Source organism: Crocuta crocuta, unplaced genomic scaffold (genome assembly GCF_008692635.1).
Source record: "Crocuta crocuta isolate KB4526 unplaced genomic scaffold, BGI_CrCroc_1.0 scaffold143, whole genome shotgun sequence".
NCBI lineage: Eukaryota > Metazoa > Chordata > Mammalia > Carnivora > Hyaenidae > Crocuta > Crocuta crocuta.
Window position 1 is genome coordinate 5172309 of NW_027529175.1, and position 7162 is coordinate 5179470.

The following is a 7162-nucleotide window of genomic DNA, read 5'->3' on the forward strand; positions in this document are numbered from 1 at the left end:
TGACGTCTGTCCATCCGCCGCACACGGAGTGCTCTCTGAGGCCCTGTGCCAGGATCTCCCACCCGGCAGGGGTGGTGATGAAGGAGATCCTTGCAAAGGGGCGCAGGGTCGAGTCACACGGGGGCAGCAGGCACAGGCGGGAAGGGGGAGAGAGAGCTCGCTCTAGGAGCCCACTGCAGGCATCAATCACACACTGAGATGACCGGGATCACGGGCCGAACGTGGAGAAGCTTGCTTGAAGGCCGAATTTTGCATCATTTTATGAAAACTATTCCAGGAGGAAGACCAGGTTTGGAAGCTTCGGGCACTTGTTTGCTTTATGTGCACCCCCTGCTGGTGACCAGAAGTATGACACATTCCCCGTGGTTCTCAGCTGGACACACGACCCCAGTCCTAGAAGGACCAGCCGGGCGGGCGCTGGACAGGCTCCTGCCACAGCCTGGCACCGCTGGGTGTGGCGATCGCCCTCCCGCCAGGAGAAAACAGGAGAAGAGGGCTTAGGACTTCGCTCTGGCTGGAAGGCAGAGCCAGGGTCCCGGCGCTGGGCGTCTCCATTACTCTGCTCTGAACGGCCCCTTACAGTTTTACGCGCACAGACACACACCCTCCAGAGGGTTTGGCTTGGCTTTGTCTCACTTTTTTTCAACATCTTATTACAAAATTTTTCAAACCTACAGAAGAAAAACAATAGTGCAGTATACACCCTTACACCACCACCTGGATCCTACAGTTAAGATTTTGCTCTATTTGCTTCCTTTCCTATCTCTTCACAGACTGCTTAAAAATTCCAGTTAGAGGCGCCTGGGTGGCTCAGTCAGTTAAGTGTCTGACTTCGGCTCAGGTCATGATCTCACGGTTCGCGAGTTCGAGCCCCGCGTCGGGCTCTGTGCTGACAGCTTGGAGCCTGGAGCTGCTTCGGATTCTGTGTCTTCCTCTCTCTGCTTCTCCCCTGCTTGTTCTCAGTCTCTCTCTCTCTCTCCCTCTGTCTCTAAAAAATAAATATATTTTGTTAAAAATCCAGTTATATGCTGCTTACAAAAGACGCTTTAAAACAGCATAGAAAAGTTAAAAATAATAGGATTCCGAGGTTATTTGAACCTACCCAAATAAGTGCAAACTGGTGTCCACACAAAAACCTGCCTACCAATGTTAACTCATACTTGCAAAACCTCGGATATAGCCAAGATGTCTGGGACATCCAGACAATAGAATATTATCAGTGATAAAAAGAAATGAGCCATCAAGCTACCAAAAGTCCCGGAGGCAACTTTGACGCATGTTACGAGGTGAAAGAAGCTAATGTGAAAAGGTGACATAGTGGGTGATTCTAACGATATGACATTCTGGAAAAGACAAAACCAGTGAAACGATCAGTGGTTGCCAAGGAGTTTCAGGGAGGGGGGTGTGAACGGGGGGAACACAGAGGATTCTGAGGGCAGTGCAACTACTCTATCGTGCTGTAGTGCTGGATACAGGTCCCCACGTTCGTCCAAACCTGTATCATGCACAGCTATGGCCTAATGAGCAATACGTGTTTGCAGAAGGAGTGAACAGTGCGTTGGCTACAGTCAGCGCTTCCCCCTCACCTGCTGTATCGTTCGGGACGCCGCATGCCCGTTCCACCTGCTGCCAAGCGCTCCGCTAAGTGTGTTCCTTCCACGTGCATCGGTTCTTTGCAACGATTCTCACGAGTGAGGACTATTGTTCCCATTTTCCACAGATGAAGTCACTGAGGTCGAGAATTTCCGCCTCCAACAGAACGATCCATGAGGCAGATTGAACGTCCTAAAAAAATTATCCACCGCAACTCAACTAGACCTTGGATCAGTTACAAGGGTTTTATATGCATTGCCGACCTCACGAGGGAGTAAATGAAACCATGAACGTTATTCATACACATGAGAATGAACGGTGAATTGAGACCAGAACAGTGAACGCTAATAAGAAATAGAAACTGGGGCTGCCCTGGTGGCAAATGTTTATAACAGGAACCCAGAGTTTGGGGGGTTAATAATTAGGAGGCCTGCAAATAAGAGGCAACTCATAAAGGGAGAGAATAAAAAACTGAGATCTCTGCACAAATCTGGGGACTTGGAAGGTGGTTACCACCTTGGTGAAAGGGAGGGAAAGAAAGAGTGTGGGAAGCAATGAGTCTTCACCGTGGTTATGGGGCAGTGGTGCTGGTGGTGGTGACGATGATGTTTGCAGTTCTCGAGAATTCACACCCATATGCCCACCCTTTTATAGCTCCAGACTTTCCCTGTTTTTCAAAAAGGTGAGAGAAATCCCCAGCAGAAAAATGTAAGTGTTCTCGGATTAATTTTGCCTCCATAGAACCTAGTAGAGGCTAAGATAAATAACCTCAGGACAAAAGCAGCCCCAATTTAGACCCTCAAGATTCTTCCAGATTAAATTCAACCAAAGACAAGCTCTCACAAACATACAAAACAGGCAAACAAGTCACTATGAGTAATTATCCATGGAAACCACCATTCATTTTGGATCTTCCTAGGACTTTAGACCACGAAATTATTGAATATAAGTACTTTTATTTATTTTTTAAAAAAATTTTTAACATTTGTTCATTTTGAAAGAGAGAGAGACAGAGTGCGATTTGGGGGTGAGGAACAGAGAGAGACAGAAACCCAAACTCCAAAGACAGACTCCGGGCTCTGAGCTGTCAGCACAGAGCCCTACTTGGGGCTCAAACCCACGAACCACGAGATCATGACCGGAAGCGGAAGTCAGACACTTAACCGACTCAGCCACCCAGGTGCCCCCCAATGTAGGTATTTTTAAAAGTGTTATTGGTCTTTCGCCTCCAGCTTTGATGAAGTAACAGGTACTGGACTATCTCTCCTGCTCTAAACAACAGAAAACTGGACAAAATGGAACAACTATTTCCAGATACTGGATGACTGAGCGCAGGACTGTGGTCTCTGAGAGAAAGGGGACAAGGTGAGCTGGACAGTCACCCAGCACTTCTTCCTGAAGGCATCACTGCGCTTGGCAAGCAGGGGGACCCCACGCAGAGTGCACTAATCTCACTGAGCTGCGGAAGAGCCCAGAGTCCGAGACGCTGAGGCAGCGGGAATTTGTGGAGCAGAGTTGCCATGCGACCCAGCAATTTCACTCCTCGTTATATGCCCAAGAGAACTAAAAACATGTGTCCACCCCAAAATTTGTGCCTGGATGTTCAAGGTAGCCAAGATCTGGAAACAACACAAATGTCCATCAACAGATGATGGAACGTTATTTGTCCATAGAAAGGAATGAAGTACTGCTACGTGCCTTATCATGGAGGAGCCTTGAAAAAATTACGCTAAGTGAAAGAAGCCAGATACAAAAGGCCACATGCTATGATTCCCTCTCTATGGAATGTCTAAAATAGGCCAACCCACAGAAAAAGAAAGCAGATTTGGTTTTTTTCCCCAGGGACTAAAAGGTTCAGGATTTCTCTCTGGAGTGATGACAATTTTCTGAAATTGTAGAGTAGTGATGGTTACACAACTGCATAAATATAATAAAAAGCCACTATATACTTTGAAGAGTGAATATTATGGTACGTGAATTATATCTCAAACGTTCAGAAGATACCACAAGATACCACACTACATGGCCGCTAGAATGGCTAATATTTAAAAGACCGACCATACCAAATAGTATGGTCACCAAATAGTGACCGAGACGCAGAGAAACTGGAACCGTAATCCATCCCTGGTGGGAAACAAGCAGTTTTTATAAAGTTAACCCTACATTTAACTACACGTTTAACCATGCACTTAACATTGAACAGAATTGACCACACATTTACCCTGTGACCTAGCTATTGCAAGAGAAAGAAAGCATATACTCACAAAAAGACTTTTACAAAAATGTTCATAGCATCTTTATTCATGATAGACCCAAAGCAGAATTAACCGGCATGCCTATCGAAAGGTGATCTGGTAAGGGCGCCTGGGTGGCTCAGTCAGTTGAGCGTCCGACTTTAGCTCAGGTCATGATCTCACCGTTCGTGAGTTTGAGCCCTGCGTTGGGCTCTGTGCTGACAGCTCAGAGCCTGGAGCCTTATTTGGATTCTGTGACTCTCTCTCTGCCCCTTCCTCTCTCTCTCTCTCTCTCTCAAAAATAAAATAAACATTAAAAAATTTAAATTTTAAAAAGGTGATCTGGTAAACAAATGCTATACCTGTACCACTCACCAATTAAAAGAACAAACCACTAATCTATCCCCAAAATATATACCACATAATCGGGGAGAGAAAATTGGAAACCATAACCAGTAACACTGTGCCAGACCCGAGTACCCAAATCCAGTTCTACATATGTGAAGTTCTAGAATCAGCCAAACTATTCTATCAATGTTTGCCAAGGACAGAGAGCTGGGGATGATCACAAAAGTCCACGAGGCAGCTTTTTTGGAGTGGAGGAAATGTATAGAAAAAAAGAAACAAGTCTCCATCCCCCACCCCCATCAAGTAAGCAAAGGAAGGGGCCCTTAACACACCTGCTAACCAGATTCCTGTGGAATGAACTTGGTGGCTGTCTGCAGTGCCGATGACCGCCAGCAGGTGGCACTCTTGCACACATCTGCCCTTTGCAGGGCCATCTTGTCTCCACGTGTGCCTCTGGCCTTTCCAGGCACATAGACGAGGCTGGTGTGGAGGCTGTGAGTATAACCCACTGTGACAGTCACCTGGGAGCGGCACTGCAGAGAGACGACTGGTCCCCATGCTTCTTGCCTGGTCACCGACCAGAGCATGGCGGCTGAAACATGGGGAGAGGACATTTCGAGTACATTTTCCAAAGGAGGCATCTTCTTGACCTGTGATGTGTCCCCATGGTGTTGAAACAATGATGAAAAGGCGCCGGAGGAAGCTGAGAGAGGGCAAGACCCCGGGGCCTGTGGACCCACACGGCCGTCCTCTGTGCTTACCCCCCAACTCAGAAAAGGCCCAGGTGCTGCCCTCCATCCTTGTCCAATCCCCCCTCCCCGGGCTCGTGCTGCCCTATCTTGGAACCCAGCCACCCATCTGCCAAGCCCTGGCAAGGCCAGTTCTGCCCGTCCTGTGCCCGGTGGGTCTGCCTTCCTTCTTCTCCTTTGCCAAACGAGTGATGAATCCAAGACCCCAAGGGCCAATCCCTGGCTAGCACTGGTTATGGCCCCAGTGTGGAGAGATGGAATGTCTGGGTTTCAGTGGGTCTTTTCTTCTTACCAGATGTTCTAGAAAGCTTTCCAAAAACACTTGTTCTGACAGTGCCAGAAGGGACTTCAACCTCATTGTCCATAATTCTTAGGGATGGAACATTCCAAAACCCGTTGGAGAAAGAGGCAGCTTGGGACATCTCCACACCAGGCTGAGCTGTGAACTAGTCACCTCCTGAGGTTCCCATCCTGGGCTCAACAAAAGTCCCTTTGTTGGCTGGAAGTCCACTGGGAACTTGTGGGACCTTAGGACAGGGCTGACGCTTTCCCGGGATGAGCGCTGGAGCCAACCAGCCACCATCAGGGTGTCCGTGGCTTGCTCGTGTGGTAAGTGGCCCAGAATGGCCTTTCGGCTCCAGGGCCTCACTGGTGGGGCCCGTCCCCTCATTCCCAGCTCCAGTTCATGATGGGGGCATCTGATTAGACCTGGTCATCCTTTAAAATGGGGAGCCTTGGAGCTTCTGGGGGGCTCAGTCGGTTAAGCATTCGACTTCAGCTCACGTCATGATCTCACAGTGCATGAGTTCGAGCCCCGTGTCAGGCTCTGTGCTGACAGCTCAGAGTCTGGAGCCCGCTTCGGATTCTGTGTGTGTCTGTCTGTGTGTGTGTCTCTCTGCCCCTCCCCTGCTCATGCTCTCTCTCTCTCCTTCAAAAATAAAGAAATGTTATAAATAAAATGGGCAGCCCATAGGTTAAGGTTTCATTCTTACTCCCATGTCTGCGGCCGGGGGGATGTGGCTCAAAGCATAAGCAGAGGCAAAGGGTCCAGCAAGGCACAATCCTATCCGCAGCTGAAGCTCACTGAGCCTAGCACAACGCCGACAGCACACACGCCTTACCTGATTAAGACCTTCATGAATCTGGAATGCGTTTTGGCCAGTCTTATTTCCCAGATGAGGAGCCGAGACGTAAAGACGAGAATTAACTTTCCCAAGGGGGAGCGTGGCTCCCGGAAGTCCCTGGAGGAATGGTGGGCAGAGCCTCAGGTCACAAGGATGGGTAGCAGCTACTCTCATACGTCACTAGCCAGCCCTTTGCCGCGGGATGCCAGACTCTGCATCAAGTGCCCCCTTTCTGTCTAACAGTCGGGGCGAATGCGTCCAAACAGAATTCTGCCCCAACCCCGTTCCTGCAAATCTTCACCACCTCCATCAACAGCCATCCCATTCTCCCAATCGCCGAGGCCAAAAAGTTTGGACGCACCCCTGGGCTCTCTCCCTCTCACATCCCGCATCCACGCTGTCAGCACATTCTGCTGCCTAGACTTCAAAATATTGTATAAATCTGACCACTTCTTACTGCCTCTGTGGCTAACCCCTGGTCCAGCCTATTCTCTCCGGCCGGCATGATCGCCTTGGCCGTCCCTGCCTCTCTCTCTTTGGCCACACACATTCCTTCCCAACAAAGAAGCCACAGAGACCAAGTTAAAATGCACGTCAGGCTGTCTTCTTGCTCAAGCCCTTCAGGGCTCCCGGTTCACTGGGTTCGCCCGGAGTGAAGCCAGTTGCCTTCCAGCCGCGTGACCTCGCTCCCTGCCGTGCGCCTCTCTGACCTCCCCTCCTACTGGCCTCCTCCTTCCTCACTCGGCTCGGGCCACACTTGCCTCATTGCTACGCACTGAGCGTGCCAACCCCATTCTTGCCACCGGGACTTTGTGCTGGGTGATCTCCCAGCTTCAGATGCCCTTTCTCGGGATAGCCAGGGGGCGACTCTATCCTCTCCGTGAGGCCTCAGCTCAAAGCTCACTTCCTCAGTGAGGCTCTCTCCTGACTCCCGCGCCGGATGAAAACACTCCTCCTGAACGGTCTTTCTGCTCTGCTTTATTTTTCTCCACGGCATCCGTCACCTAGTAAGTGTGGTTCGGTGGCCCTCACCTGCTACTAGAGGCTAAGCTCCGTGAAAGAAGAGACTTTGCTTCAGTCCCTGCTCTTCCCAGAGTCTGGAACACCACCTGGC

At 49.7% G+C, this 7162-nt stretch overlaps 1 long non-coding RNA gene across 3 annotated transcripts; it reads right to left on the reverse strand.

Moving 5' to 3' along the window:
• Positions 1 to 6716, reverse strand: LOC144226588 (uncharacterized). 3 transcript variants are annotated; one of them, XR_013333693.1, is made up of 4 exons: positions 6627 to 6716; positions 6046 to 6165; positions 1587 to 1785; positions 1 to 988 (listed from the first exon to the last, which is right to left on the reverse strand). It is a non-coding gene; the product is annotated as an uncharacterized LOC144226588 (long non-coding RNA). The 3 variants fall into 3 exon arrangements; XR_013333694.1 differs by lacking the exon at positions 6627 to 6716 and adding an exon at positions 6410 to 6618; XR_013333692.1 differs by lacking the exon at positions 6627 to 6716 and having other exon boundaries at positions 6046 to 6618.
• Between the last annotated feature and the right edge of the window lie 446 nt (positions 6717 to 7162).